A 15,565-nucleotide genomic window follows, 5' to 3' on the forward strand; every position below is an offset into this window, starting at 1 on the left:
TCTCTTGATTGTGGTAAGAAAAGTGTACCAAAGAAAACAAATATTAAAAGGTGTCTTCCAAATCTGCTGAAAATGGGGGGGGGGGGGAGAGAGAGAGAGAGAACAGAAAAGAGATTTGCAGGAATGAGTACCAGAAAATGGGGAAGGTGGGATGTAGGTAAATATACATACAGTACAGGTAGCTGCTTGTGAATGATTGCTGAAATCCTGTGCAATATCTCCATCTAGTGGTTTGCAAACAGTGCTATATGTCTGCATAATGTTTACATGGGTGGAAATAACAGCAATCAGTTACTGTGCAAGTACAAACTTGTTTATGCCTGCTTAAGAGCTTAACTGAAATTTCTCAGGAGAGCTTTTTCTGAGCGGTTTTGTTTTGTCCCTGCCCCTCAAAAGAGGCAATTCTGTTCAATGATATTATCTAAATATCTGCCACCTTTTTTGTGGAAGGAACTATTTCCTCTCTCCTACCTGCCCCCCCCCCATCCAATCCAATACCCTGGAATGATAGTAGGGTTACATTAATCTCTCTGTATAGGAATCCCTTACAGACAGACAGTTGGGTTGTGTATCCACAGTAGTGACCAGAGGAGGAATGTGCAGAAAGAAGAAACACACAACTGGACACCTCCCTCTGCCTCAGCTGTAACAAAACATGTCTCTCCTGTATCAGTCTCTACAGCCACAGCAGGCACTGTAACTCTCCAACAGTTTGACTTCATCTCTGAAGATACACTTTCCCATTATATCTTGAGATAGATGGAGGCCAACAATAGTAAGTCAGGGGCATTGTGGTCAATGCAAAATGGAGGCCAGACTACCAGCACAGCTACCAACACCCTCCCCCAAGAAAAACTTAGGAAAAAACAAAGGTGTACTGTTGTTGTTGGTATTGCATAGAATCAAACTGACAACCATAGTATCTACTCTAATGAGCTTCTGTGCAGTCAGTGAGAAAATTCAGTATAAGCACAGAGCCTTCAGATGTGCACATAGCTGCCAAGTTATCCCTTTTTTAAAGGGATTTTCCCTTATGCTGAATAGGCTTCCTTGCGAGAAAAGGGAAAACTTGGCAGCTATGGATGTGCACCTAATTTCTCACTGACCATGCAGCCCAGCCTTTGCCTCACAGAGGGAGAAAGAGAAATCTGCATGGTAATAGGAGAATTAATGGCACTTTCACAACATGCTTCAAGAGGCTCCTGCTTAAATCAGGCTTGAAAGGAGAATGTAAACATCTATATTGGGCTAAAGGCTCATTGACAGTATAAGTGCCTCAACTCTACTTGTGCGTTACTATGCTCAAGGATTTATTTCTGCCCATATTTTTAAGCAAAGTGACCTGATTTGCACTTCCCATACACATTTCACAATTCTCCAAATATTGCGATACAGTGTTTGTCTCAAAATAACAAAAAATGTGTGCAAGAATGTGTGTTTTAGATTAAAATGCATATTAAAATGCCCATTTTAGGATAAAATGCATAGAAACGTGTTTATTTTGGGCTAAATTGTGCAGATCCTCTGGAGCAGATATAAAAAGCCCCATACACAGAAGCAGCCTTGAGAGCATGATCTAGGCTCCAAACAAATGTTGAAGCTCAGGAAAAAAGAATCCTGTATTGACAGGGAAAACAAAACTCAAACTGTATTCAGTCTGGAACCCACTAACTCTGGGTCTGCAGAGGTAAGCACCTCTGTAGTGTTTCATTTCATCTCATCATCTCATCATCTCATCATCTCATCATCTCATCATCTCATCATCTCATCTCATCTCATCTCATCTCATCATCTCATCTCATCTCATCTCATTGTTGTTCCTTGATCTCTTGGTACAAAGGAATCTGCAGCCCACTGTTCTAATCTAAAACCACTAGATGGCAACCTTAACTTTGCACAGAATTTAAGCATGTTGTTGTCGTTTAGTCGTGTCCGACTCTTCGTGACCCCATGGACCATAGCACGCCAGGCACTCCTGTCTTCCACTGCCGCCTGCAGTTTGGTCAAACTCATGTTCGTAGCTTCGAGAACACTGTCCAACCATCACAAGGTGATGTCTCTGCTTTTTAAGATGCTGTCTAGGTTTGTCATTGCTGATTTCCTTCAGAATGGATAGGTTTGATTATCTTGCAGTCCATGGGACTTTCAAGAGTCTCCTCCAGCACCATAATTCAAAAGCATCAATTCTTCGGCGATCAGCCTTCCTTATGGTCCAGCTCTCACTTCCATACATCACTACTGGGAAAACCATAGCTTTAACTATACGGACCTTTGTCGGCAAGGTGATGTCTCTGCTTTTTAAGATGCTGTCTAGGTTTGTCATTGCTTTTCTCCCAAGAAGCAGGCGTCTTAATTTCGTGACTACTGTCACCATCTGCAGTGATTAAGGAGCCCAAGAAAGTAAAATCTCTCACTGCCTCCATTTCTTCCCCTTCTATTTGCCAGGAGGTGATGGGACCAGTGGCCATGATCTTGGTTTTTTTGATGTTGAGCTTCAGACCATATTTTGCGCTCTCCTCTTTCACCCTCATTAAAAGGTTCTTTAATTCCTCCTCACTTTCTGCCATCAAGGTTGTGTCATCTGCATATCTGAGGTTGTTTATATTTTTTCCGGCAATCTTAATTCCAGTTTGGGATTCATCTAGTCCAGCCTTTTGCATGATGAATTCTGCATATAAGTTAAATAAGCAGGGAGACAATATACAACCTTGTTGTACTCCTTTCCCAATTTTGAACCAATCAGTTGTTCCATATCCAGTTCTAACTGTAGCTTCTTGTCCCACATAGAGATTTCTCAGGAGACAGATGAGGTGATCAGGCACTCCCATTTCTTTAAGAACTTGCCATAGTTTGCTGTGGTCGACACAGTCAAAGGCTTTTGCATAGTCAATGAAACAGAAGTAGACATTTTTCTGGAACTCTCTAGCTTTCTCCATAATCCAGCACATGTTTGCTATTTGGTCTCTGGTTCCTCTGCCCCTTCGAAATCCAGCTTGCAGTTCTGGGAGTTCTCGGTCCACATACTGCCTAAGCCTGCCTTGTAGAATTTTAAACATAACCTTGCTAGCGTGTGAAATGAGCGCAATTGTGCGGTAGCTGGAGCATTCTTTGGCACTGCCCTTCTTTGGGATTGGGATGTAGACTGATCTTCTCCAATCCTCTGGCCATTGCTGAGTTTTCCAAACTTGCTGGCATATTAGGTGTAGCACCTTAACAGCATCATCTTTTAAAATTTTAAATAGTTCAGCTGGAATATCATCACTTCCACTGGCCTTGTTATTAATTAGCAGTGCTTTCTAAGGCCCATTTGACTTACTCTCCAGGATGTCTGGCTCAAGGTCAGCAACCACACTACCTGGGGTATACAAGACCTCCATATCTTTCTGGTATAATTCCTCTGTGTATTCTTGCTACCTCTTCTTGATGTCTTCTGCTTCTCTTAGGTCCTTACCACTTTTGTCCTTTATTAAGCATGCTAGGACAAGCAAATAAAACTAAAAATCAAACGAACCTGAGGATTTTGTGAATACAGTCGTACCTTGGATCTCGAACGCCTTGGCCCCCAAACAAATTGGCTCCCAAACTATCAAAACCCGGAAGTGAGCGTTCCGGTTTTCTAACAATTTTCGGAAGCCAAACGTCCAGCGCGGCTTCTGCGGCTTCCAATATGCTGCAGGAGCTTTCTGCAGCCAATCAGAAGCTATGCTTTGGTTTCCAAACGTTTTGGAAGTTGAATGGGCTTCTGGAACGGATTTTGCTCGACTTCTAAGGTATGTAAAGCAGTAAATTCTTCAGGCCAAATAAATTCCACGTTCAGAGTCATACTGAATAGACGTTTGGCACTAATTTCACCAGAAGAAGGGCTAATATTTAAGAACTGTTGCAAAACAAATATAATCCATGGATAAAGTTTGTTGAGAGGGCTTTCTTATCCTCAACCTTCCCCTACCAGGTGCAGTCTTTATTTATTTATACAGCCGCCATCATCCCCAGCAAATGTGGTCCCAATGGCTGGGAGAAACTGATAAAATACCCCTTCTGCCCCGGAATCTACTGTGGTCAGTTTGCGTAAGCCTTTGCGTGGTGCCCTTTTCAGAAACAAGATAGGATATTTCAGACAGTCCGGAGCTTAAAAACAGTAGTCTCTCAACAAGGGACAAAATGTTCAATCTCTCTGTTTCTTTTACACACACACACACACACACACACACACACACACACCCCTAGACTGCAGCACTTTAGCTCTAAAACATCTGCTGTATTGTTTGTTGTTAATTTGAAAATAAAATTGTGGCTGGGCAAAGGGACTGGAAAGAAAATATGGCCAGGTCCAGAGCTACAGGGTGCCAGAACTCAGGAGTAAAAATTTTAGTGGCCTTAGAATAAAGTCTTAACTCCTTAAATTTGATCCTACTCAAGGTATCCTTGAGAGCCAGTGTGCTGTAATGGGTTAGAGTATTCTAGGACCTTGGAGACCAGAATTCCAATCCCTGCTCAAGCCATGAAGCTCACTAGGTAACCTTGGGCCAGTCACTGCCTCTTAGCCTAACCTATCTTACATGGTTGTTGGGACGGCAAAATGCAGAGAGGGGAGAACAGTGTGTGCCACCCTGAGCTCCCTGGAGGAAAGTTGGGGTGGAAATGCAATAATTTTAAAAATCCAAGGAACACCTACATAACTGTATAACATGAACTACCAGTACTACATTCAAGCCACATGAAGAACATCACAAAAAGCAGCAGCTGTTATAAAGCCACTAACCGCTTCAAGTGTACTATACAAATAAGTGGCAGATATCTAAGCTCTTAAAAAGGTTCCTTTTAAAAACTAGTAAATAATTTTTATTAAGGGTTCTAGAGAAAAAAATACAAAACTTGATATATTTTCCCATTTTTTAACCAAACCAAGACTTTTCGATAGATACAATAAAAACACAGAGGGGGGGGGGAGAAAGAACGGGGGAGAATGAAAGATAAAGACTAGAAAAGAGGTTAAAGAGAAAGATAGAAAAATAAGAGTCAGAAAGTAAAGAACTTCCGATTCTTCATCTGTCTGCTATATTAAAAAAAAAGTTACTTCATCCAATCCATTTTAACACCCCACAAGCTCTTAAAATGTTTCCAATAGGAGCATGGAGGGAGAGCATTTTGTCTAATTCTGATAAAGTCTCAATGCTTTAAATTTATCTATTTATATAAATTTGTTTTATTTAGCAGTGAAAAAAACCCACCCCAAAGTGTTTTGCAAAAAGATACATACAAAATATAACAGTATATTAAAACCAACTAAAACAATACTTCTGTTAATTTAAACATTGCTGAAACCAGCACAAAGCCCACAATAAACTGCTATCAACAGACCATACCAAAACCCCCAAAAAGTACAATTTATAATGGTGAATCATTTTGTGTATTATTAATAACAACGGAAAGAGACACACTTCTGAATTAGTTCAGTGTCAGTCTTGACACCTAGGGGGACCCAATCCTTGTCTGTAAATTCATTTAAAACACTAGACTGTATTTCATCTAAGATGCCATCAGAACTGCAGGTATAAGTAGATCATTCTTATCTATGAATACAGGAGTGAAGTGAAATGTTGCCTCTGTGTAGGTGTGGTTGCACTGTGCATGCTGTCAAATGGAATAGCTGTCAGAGCAAATTCATTTGAGAGCTTCAAGCCTCGAAAGCCTCCATTTACAACACAATGCATCCCATTTTTGCTGACACTCTTATGGTTGTCATTCTTCCCTACCCTTCCCCATTACCGCTAATACAACCCCATTCCCCCCTGTCTAAATTAAACTGTAACAAACTGATTGCCAAGAGAACAGGCCAAGGTCAATGCCCGGAATATTAAAACAGGAGGGAACTAATCTCAGCCCTCACTCTAAAATAAAATGTTGTAAGAAGCCTGTGGGTGTTTATTCAAAGCTAAATTCCACTATGCTCAGTATACCTTCCCCCAAGAACATTTTTATAGGAATGCAGCCTTGCAATGCAATCACATGCATGTCCATCTAGAGGTAAACCACAATGGGCTCTATGTGGCTTACTTCCAAGTTAGGGGCTGAAGGATTGCAGCCATTGTCATACTACAGTTAGAAACACAATTTCTACCTGAACCTTCCCAGCTCTTATTCCGTGAAGAACTTTGGTTTACTACAAAAACACAACAAATGTGTCTTTGTAAATGGGCATGGCACCATGCGCCTAAAACAGCAGGTTTTTTCTTGCTACAGATGCATGCTAAGCTAATCCACTCCAGCATGGTTATAAACTGAGTATTGGTACCACATTTTTCTACATGTGTCTATGGTAACCCCTGGTAATGCTATCCCGCCTCACAACATATGAGCAAACCCAAATATTAGTCACAGAAAGCAGGGGACAGACAGTGCCCCCTCCATCCCATATCACTTATGTTTCTAGTGAATGATAGTTGTTATAAGGCTTAAAACAGCAATCTATTAATTTGAGTTATGTGGCCTAGGTGTTGAACACAAAAGCATTTATCCCCTGTAAAAGCAGTAAATATTTGTCCTGTGCTTACAATAATGCAAGAGTTGCAGTCGTACCTTGGAAGCCGAACAGAATCTGTTCCGGAAGTCTGTTCGACTTCCAAAACATTCAGAAACCGAAGCACAGCTTCTGATTAGCCCTGCCATCTCTTGCTTGCCAGAGAAATACTGGAGTGAAATGTCTCTATGTGAATCAATAACCCCCATGGTATGGTCAAGGTCAGCAAGACCAACACTGGAGTGGATTTGCTGAGCTAGCGCTGGGTGTGCAATTTTCAGTTGCGAGGCTAAACAGTTTTCCTGACATCCCCAGTTTTCTTCTTCTAAGTTGTCAACACTTTCAGAGTGGGAGAAAATGCACAGAATATGCTTCTTTGAACCAGCCCTGCTTCCTCCACTTTATTTTCTGACACCCATAAATGTGTGTACCTCAACAGATTGATGAATTATGCACCAGGGGAAAATAATAATAAATGAAGTGAAGTCTTCATTTGCATCATTCCAGTAAGTTGCACAGTGCTGTACTTTATCATTCAGGTCACATGAAAATGAGAATTTCAGTGTCACAACTAAAGACCACCAGTATAGTAGCTGATGGGACAATGAAGAATGTCTGAGCATCAAGATTTTCTGAAATGACTGAGAATGACAGTACTGTGACTATTTATAAATAGGTTTCTATGATAATAGAACCAGGAAAGGATTCTCTCGCTAACTCCTCCCCGCTGCAAAGTCATATTGGCTAGTAACATTGGGAGATGTGGAGTTGTTGCCTTCTTGCCTTTCCCTGCAAGATGTGGCTTGGATCTCCTGCTTCAATCACCATAAGTTATTTAATTGTTGTTCAGTTTCCTGCTTGTGACAGCCTTAATCTGAACTGCAGTTGCATAGGTTGCCCTGCTGGGCAGCTATTGCATTGCCTTTGGGCAGAGGTTGGACTAGATGCCCCCTGGTCCCTTTCTACTTTTAGGATTTGCTAGACTCTCAGATCCTGGGCAGCGTGTCACCATACCCCAGCTAGAGATCAGATATTTTTAAGAGTGTTCTGGAATACTTCCAGGAAAAAAAAATATATCCATGGCATCTCAAGTCAAACTGACCCAGCCTACAGCTGAACACTGTGAAAACTGTAGATCTGAAAACACTTTGAAGTGCTCTTAGAAACATGTTCAGTGTTAGAATATTAGACTTGCCTGATCTGGAAAATGACACTTTTAATCATTCTAAACTACACTATTATACTGTTGAAATGCTGGCATGATATCATGCTGTGTGATGTCATAATGAGATATGTATCAGTGAGCAAAGTCCTATTTGCTTATCAAAAACGTCTAGGTGTCAGGGATTGGTTGGATGCAAATGAATACTGGGAGGAACCAACTGGGGAGCCCCCAAGGGAAGAAGGCTCAGAGCCTGGGTTGGTGGTGGTGTGACAATGATGAGTGGTCAGAGGGAGAAGAGTGGGAGGAGGAGGAGGTGTTGGAAGCTGAGGAAGTAACAGGACTTAGTGAGCTGGGAGAGTCTGTGGCAGAGAGAAGTCCAGAATCAGAGGCAGAAGCTGAAGCACGACAGTGGGATGAGGGAGGCTGAGAGAGAGAGATGAGTCAGGCTGCTCGTCACAAGTGTCTCTCCCTCCTGTTGTGACAAGTTCCCCTTCCCCCCTTGTCTCCTGGAACCAGAAGAGGTGTGAACAGAGTGGAGGAGAGGTTGGGTTCACACAGGCACAGTCTCTGATTACTTGGAAACAACTCTGAAGAGGAGGAGACTTAGACAGGTGTGGGGAGATGGGGCAAGACCTACTAGGGATGAGCTGCTGTTCTCATTAGGCCCGACACTCTACCAAGTCTGTGCAGATCGTGTTCTTGCTAATAAAGTTAAATCTAACTTTGAACAGTGTGATTTAGTGCAGTGCCGACTCGGTCCTGACAGAAGGTTAAATGTAGCACATTGATACCAAAACATATTGACGCTGATGGAAATGCTTTAGATCAGGTTTGAGGAAGCTTTTTCAGCCTGAGGGTCACACTCCCTTCTGGACAACCTTATGATGATCACACACACGTAGTGGGTGGGGCCAGAGGCAAAAATGGGTGGAGCAAAGTATGTAAATTTTACCTTTGTATACAGTAGGCCAGTTACTACACACAGCCCTCTATTCTCCACCCAGACCCGCATGAGGCATCGTCAGAGCCCAAGGACACTTATCAGCCAGGCAGAAATATTTGAGTTACGGAGTATGGCCAGTGATGGTGGTGGTCAAGGAGTGCGGCCTGGGAAGGCTTCCAAGGGCCAGGAAGAGAAGCCTAGAAGATGTCCTCTGCAGTGTAAGGCGAGATTCAGTCAGGATGTAGGGCAGTGTTGCTGCTCCGAAACACGGAGCTCTAAATTTGCTCCAGCAAAGAACAAGCTGAAACCGAACACTTACATAGTGATAGAGTCAGTTACAGCCTGATTATTAGCACCACCTGTACTGCAAGATGCTGTTTGGCTTAAAAGGGCCCAGCCTTCTCTAGTAACCTCTTGCGATGGAGCAGGGGAAGCTTAGGCCTCCAAGGGTCCTGTGCAGTGTAGTCTACAGTCAGTGGATCACAGTGGCACCTCCTTGGGACATGGATGGTCCTGCATGTCCTTCTTTTTAAGGTTCAGAGTCCTCTTCTATACCACCCAACCATGAAGGATGCAACTCCTGGTCATTGACAGAGGGTCGTATCTGGCTTCTGGTCCTAAGGATTCCTACTCTTGCTTTAGGCATTATATAAATATTAGTGCATGAACAGGAATATTATTTAGGCAAAAGAAAAGCAGTTTGAATACAGTTAATTAGGGAGAAAACAAGAGACTTAAAACACAACATTCCTGTTGGCCGGAGAACTGACAGAACTCAAGAGGTTGCAGACAGCACAGAATGCAGCTGCTGGATTGGCGAGATGGGACCACGCCATCACCAGTCTTGGAAGTTTTGCACTGGCTGCCAGTGAGCTACCAAGTACAATTTGAGGTGTTAATACTAGCCTACAAAGCTGTAAATGCCTTGGGACCCAAGTACCTCAAAGGGCAACTCTGCCAATATCAACCAGCTTCACAGCTCTCCCACTGAGGCAGTCTTCAGGCCCCATGCAGCTGCTTTCAAAGTAAATTTTACAAGTTGGTCTGGCTGCACTCCTGGGAGCCACAGCAACAACCAGGTTACCCCAGCATACTTGAGGGTACGTGCTAACATAGGGAAATACTTCAGGAGGTAGCAGCAGGCTAGTGAATCGAAAACTAAATGACTTTATTTCTCTTTCTTTCTTTCTGCAGATGTGTCACAGTAAGTCAAGTCAAATTCCACAGAATTTCCAAATAAAGCTGCTTAGAATCCCTGAGCTGGCATTAAACTGTAAGTAAAAGTCTGAAGGACAGAGTTTAAAAGTTATAACATCTATTGGTTAAATGAAACCCAGCATTTGTGAATAACATGCAGTACCTAAAACTGGGAAAAAATATCACCTGGTCATCTTTTTTTCATCAAAATTAGCTCTGTATGGTATGGCCTCGTACACTTGCTTTGCAGTAACTGAAAGCTCAGACTCACAGTGGAAGGCTTGTGACCTGCCCTTGAGCCATGCAATCAAAATTCCTTCCTTTTGTTACAGGCTGGAACACAAAACTACAGTTGCATAATTAAGCCATTGAGCTAAGATTCATGTCAAAAGGATGGAATTTGGACGCTGTTCCCAAAGTGTCTGGCTTTGAGGTGTTTTGCATAGCCCTTTACATGGCATAGCAACTATGCTCCAATAACTTAGAGACAACATTTTCCAGGCCTCCCCCGCCCCCGCCGCCCCCGCCTCCACAGATGCACCTGCATAGAGGACTGTGGAAGTAAGAAAGTAAGACTGCCAAACAGCTGCACTGCAATATCTCCTTGATTTATGAACAAAATGTATGCAGATGTGTGCCTCACATTCACACCAACACTATCCTGCACAATCTTAATACCTATGTTGTCAGTGTTGCAGCAGCTTTAAATTGCTCCTTGACACCCAGGTTTTTGGCACAGATTCCTGTTCCTATGCCCTTCTGCAACTGAGCTTATAACTTAGCATGTGTACCAGAAAGAATTGCTTCCCTGTTTAGCCCTGCCTCCGTTTCCTTCCTCCTTTTCTGCTTTCCCTCCGTGTTAAAATGTAAGCTCCTTGGGACAGAGACTTGCCCTCTTATAAACTGTAAAGCAGGGGTGGGGAACCTCAAACCCAGGGGCAAATGCAGCCTTCTGGGGCTCTCTATGCCACTCTTAGGACTCTCCCTTGTTGTGCCCACTTCCCAGGCCACACCTCTCAGCAGCGCTGCTCTGTGCCCTCCAACCGGAATGATTATGTCTTTTGCTTGCTTTGATGGAAAATGAAAAGATGGTGGGCGGTGAGTGAAAATGTTGCAGGCTTTTTGGTAGCTAGTATGTAGGGACATCCATTGTGCTGACCACTCTTGACTTTGACCCTGTCGACCCCCGAATTGGGCCCAGGAAGGTTCTCTGTGAAGAAATGCAACCCTTGGGTTGGAAAAGGCTGCTGCCTGCACACGGTACTGTGAAGCACAATGGAAGAAGAAGTGCTAATGGGCTGGTGATGGGGGAAGAACCAAAAAGCCTTCTGTGTTTATCAAGTTTTTTCTCTCCTGTGTGTTGCCAAACCCTGCTTTATAGTGTATGAGAGGGCAAGTCTTTGCCCCAAGGAGCTTACGCTATAAAAGTTAATCATTTGATAACTGCAAGTAGTGACATGGCTGAGAGAGTGACCAATGACAAATAAAAAAACAGACACTGTGTTTTTCCATGGAGACTGTTCCCCATTCAGCTATGAGTCATCCAGTGTTGAATAATCCAGTGAATAGAATCCTTGTGATGCAGGTGTGAACCTGCCTTTACTCTTTGCTTTGGTAATTTACTTGCTACTATAAACCAGTGATTATGTTTGGGCAATCTCACAGAACATGCATGAGAACCTGTGCCCTGCCAGACATTGTGGGGCTCTATTTCCCATCAGGCCCAGCACCCACGTCCAATGGTAAGAGATGATGGGAGTTAGAACCCAACAACATTTCTAATGCTGCAAGTTCCCCATCATCCCTGGCAAAGCAGAACAGTGCAAGCGAGAGGACTGCAATTCACTCAACATGTGATCGCACACAGCATTCCCATAATACAAAAACTGCTTGTGCACAGAGGGTGCTAGGCTAAGGTCAACAGACACATGTTGTCCCACCACAAGGCCTTACATCATGTGCAACTATTTTTCATTGTTAGGGGACATCACAAATGCATCTTTATGAGAAAGAGCATGAGAGAAAATAGTACAAATAAGGTTTGGAAATGGGCAACAGGCAAAGAGAAGCATGCCAAAACTTAAGACTGCAAATGGAAATGTACACTAACATTCTGACAGGCAGCTACACGAAAAGAAAATGGAAATAAAAACACCGCCATGTTCAGGAGAGTTCCCAGGGAAAGAGATTAATTTTGGAATAGCAAACTGTTGCTTCTTGATCTTCTGAAGGAATGACATCTTGATTTATGTTATGTTGGCATCTGTGTATGAAGCACCGGGAGAGGGTAAGAGAGAAATTAATGGGGAAAATGTATCTTAAGAAATTCCTGAATAATGCAGTACTGCTCGGTAAAAGCTTTCTTTTTCTTTGTGACGCATAAATATTTATTTAGTATTATGTACAATTATTCTAATTATTCTAAACTCAGTTTTCTTAAAATTAGTGCCATGAATATGACTTACATAGATCAACCAAGACAACCATATTCAAAAAGTGCACAGACTTCAAGTAGCCATTTAGCCTTCAGAAACAATTGCAGGTTGGCCCATTGGAAAGGAAATGGAAAAGTAACAAAAACCCAATAAAAGTATTACTACTCTGGGTGGCTCTCAACATTATATTAAAAACACGATAAAACATCAAACATTAAAAACTTCCCTAAACAGAGCTGCCTTCAGATGTCTTCTAAAAGTCAGATAGTTGTTTATTTCCTTGACATCTGATGGGAGGGTGTTCCACAGGGCGAGCGCCACCACCGACTGAGAAGGCCCTCTGCCTGGTTCCCTGTAACCTCACATCTCACAGTGAGGGAACCGCCAGAAGGCCCTTGGAGCTGGACCTCAGTGTCTGGGCAGAATGATGGGGGTGGAGACTTTCCTTCAGGTATACAGGGCTGAGGCCATTTAGGGCTTTAAAGGTGAGCACCAACAAGAGCAGTAGGAAATATTTTGAAAGCTATCTAATCACAGTGGCGAGACCCAATATCAGTCATACTCAGAGAAGGCCTACTGAAACTCTGAGTATGATTTCCAATTAGATATCTCTAGATTGTTGAGGTACTGTGGGGAAGTCCTAGGTGACTTAAATATCTATGCAGAGGCTGTCACTGGGCTGCCTCAAAACTCCATGGTTTCCACAAATGGGTTTCTCTTAAATAGTCATCAGTCCAACACACTGGACAGGGTACACCCTTCGTAGCATTTACCCCAAGTGATATGAGGGATAGACCAAAGGAGGTGGTGGTGTGCATTCATTGGACCTGTTGAACCTTGCACTGGAAGCAGCAATTCCTGGTGGGCCCATTGGGATGGCCTACCCTTGGAAACTGATGGAAAATAACTGCTCTGGGGGATTTTCCATTGGCAAAAGCTGAGGATTCTGTTGAAACCCAGGTCTCACTATTGAATGGCAAGATGAGATAGGCTGCTAACATGGTCACTCCCAAGACTCCTCTCCAGAGTTGGGGAGCCTGAGTGGCTCCTTGGTATTCTGGTAAGCACCTGAAGCAAGCTGAAAACAAGAGCAAAAGTGGTGTAAGTCTCACACTGAAGTTGACCAAACATTGGTTAGTGCTCATAATCAAGCAAAGCATGTGGCAGCAGGAGCTACAAGGAAGTCCCATTTTGCAGCTTGCATTGCATTCTCTTGTGATTAGCTGGCAGAATTATTCTGGGCACTATGGACCAGGCATAGGCAAAATTGGCCCTCCAAATGTTTTGGGACTACAGTACAGCTCCCATCATCCCTGACCACTGGTCCTGTTAGCTAGGGATGGTGGGAGATGTCCCAAAACATCTGGAGGGCCGAGTTTGCCTATGCCTGCTCTGGAGGTTACTCATTCCTACCAATGCCATCCCAACCCTGAGGCAAAGTAAGGTGACCACCTCAGACAGCAGGGTCTACAGAGGCAGCAAAACCCAATACATATATTTACTCCCCCTAGTTCCTGGTGTAGATCTTCTCTTGCCCCTTCTTCCTTGGCGGGGAGAATGGGGCGCCTTTTTTTTATTTGCCTCAGGCGCCAAAATGTCTTGAGCTGGCCCTGCTCCCACTGTGGGGGAGGGGCCACTGGAGCATTTGAGGGCCCATTGCGATCAACTGGCTACACACTTTGAGGATAAAGGCACTCAGCTTCAGACTGATCTTGATTCTGCAGTGGCTGCAGCTTGGACTGAAGTAGCTAGTGCCAGAATCAATGATGTATTATGGGATCAGTTCCAGCTTATACATTCAGCTGACATTAACAAGGTGCTGGTGGCAACAGATCTATCCACATGCCCTCTTGACACCTGTCCCTCCTGACTTATTAACTCTAGCAGAGGAGTTTGGCTGCTGGGTCCAGAACGTGTGTGTATATGTGTAAAATCAATTGTGTGATCTCCATAGTTAGGCCCAGCAGGACTTAGCCAATTTCCCATGGTAAGCATAAGGAAGTTTGTGCACCCTCAACACACTCTCAAAATTGGAAATATACCATAGGCCCAAAAAGGATGGCCCCCCTCGCTGTATGTTATCCAGTATATTATCACATAGTACTCTGTATTGGAGATATGGTCCATCCCTAATTCATGCACATGTATGATCCCTGCATGTCCAACTGTACACGTGGAGAGTTCTCCTCCATGCTTTCAAGAGCTCTGGAAAAGCAGGGTTTTCAAACACACAAACAGCCCCCCTCCCACCTATATAGTTGTATATAGTAGCAATAGTGAGTCTTTTTATAAAGTCCAGTGCACATGCATAAGTTTAGGGGGCAGAGCCTAATGGGGCGTACAATCAAAACAGTTACCACTATATTGTCAGGACATAAATAACTGGAAAAGATTGTGGTTGGGTAACTTTTGGGGCATAGCAACTCTCACAGAAATGTCTGCTGCAACAGCAATAGATTTTATAAACTTTTTAGTACAACTACAATTCTAAAGAGTCCCAGTAAAAAACAGGATGACCTAGTCCCAAGTCAAGGTATCTAAGATTGCCAGTCTGTTACTGTGTGTGTGTAACACACTGTATATTAAACAACCATAGAAAGATTAGACCAGCAAAACTGTTGCCCAGTGAGATTTGATCAGAGAGGTAGCTTAGTGAGAGAGCTCTTAACTGTGGCATGAAAAGGTCAGTCTGAAAGTGATACAGGTCTATTTCAGGACACTCTTTTCTTTTTAGCCAGGATCACTAGAGCACTTGTATTATGCAACACATGATAAACCTGTAAAAACACAAAGGGTACAATCCGCCAGGGACTTCTCCTGTGCAAGCTTCACTAAAATGAATGGCTACGGTGCACCATCCCTACCATCCCATGCTCTTTCTGTACATTGTCAGTGGAAATTACTGCAGACACAGAATGCTACCCACAAATGATAATTGATAATTGATAGAGACATTCCCAGCCCTACCCACTTCCCAGTATCTTCTCTTTTTTTTACTCTTGACAATGTAAAGGAAAGCACTGGGTGGAAACTGGATCAGATTGATTTCAGTTACTAAAATATGTCTATTTGCCAGTAGTGTACTCGCAGGTTAACCACGCAGCTAAAAAAAAAAACAGAGTCTCGTGGCAGTTGAGAAACTAACAATGCAGTCCTGTAAACTAACAAAGTCAGCCCTGTTGACTTTGATGGGACTCATTCCCGGGGAAGTATGCATAGGATTGCAGCCTAAAGCAATATATTATAGCATAAGCTTTCCTGGTCATGGGGACCATCTGTCAAAGTAGTCTCTGGTCCACAAAAGC

Source organism: Zootoca vivipara, chromosome Z1 (genome assembly GCF_965207765.1).
Source record: "Zootoca vivipara chromosome Z1, rZooViv2.hap1.1, whole genome shotgun sequence".
NCBI lineage: Eukaryota > Metazoa > Chordata > Lepidosauria > Squamata > Lacertidae > Zootoca > Zootoca vivipara.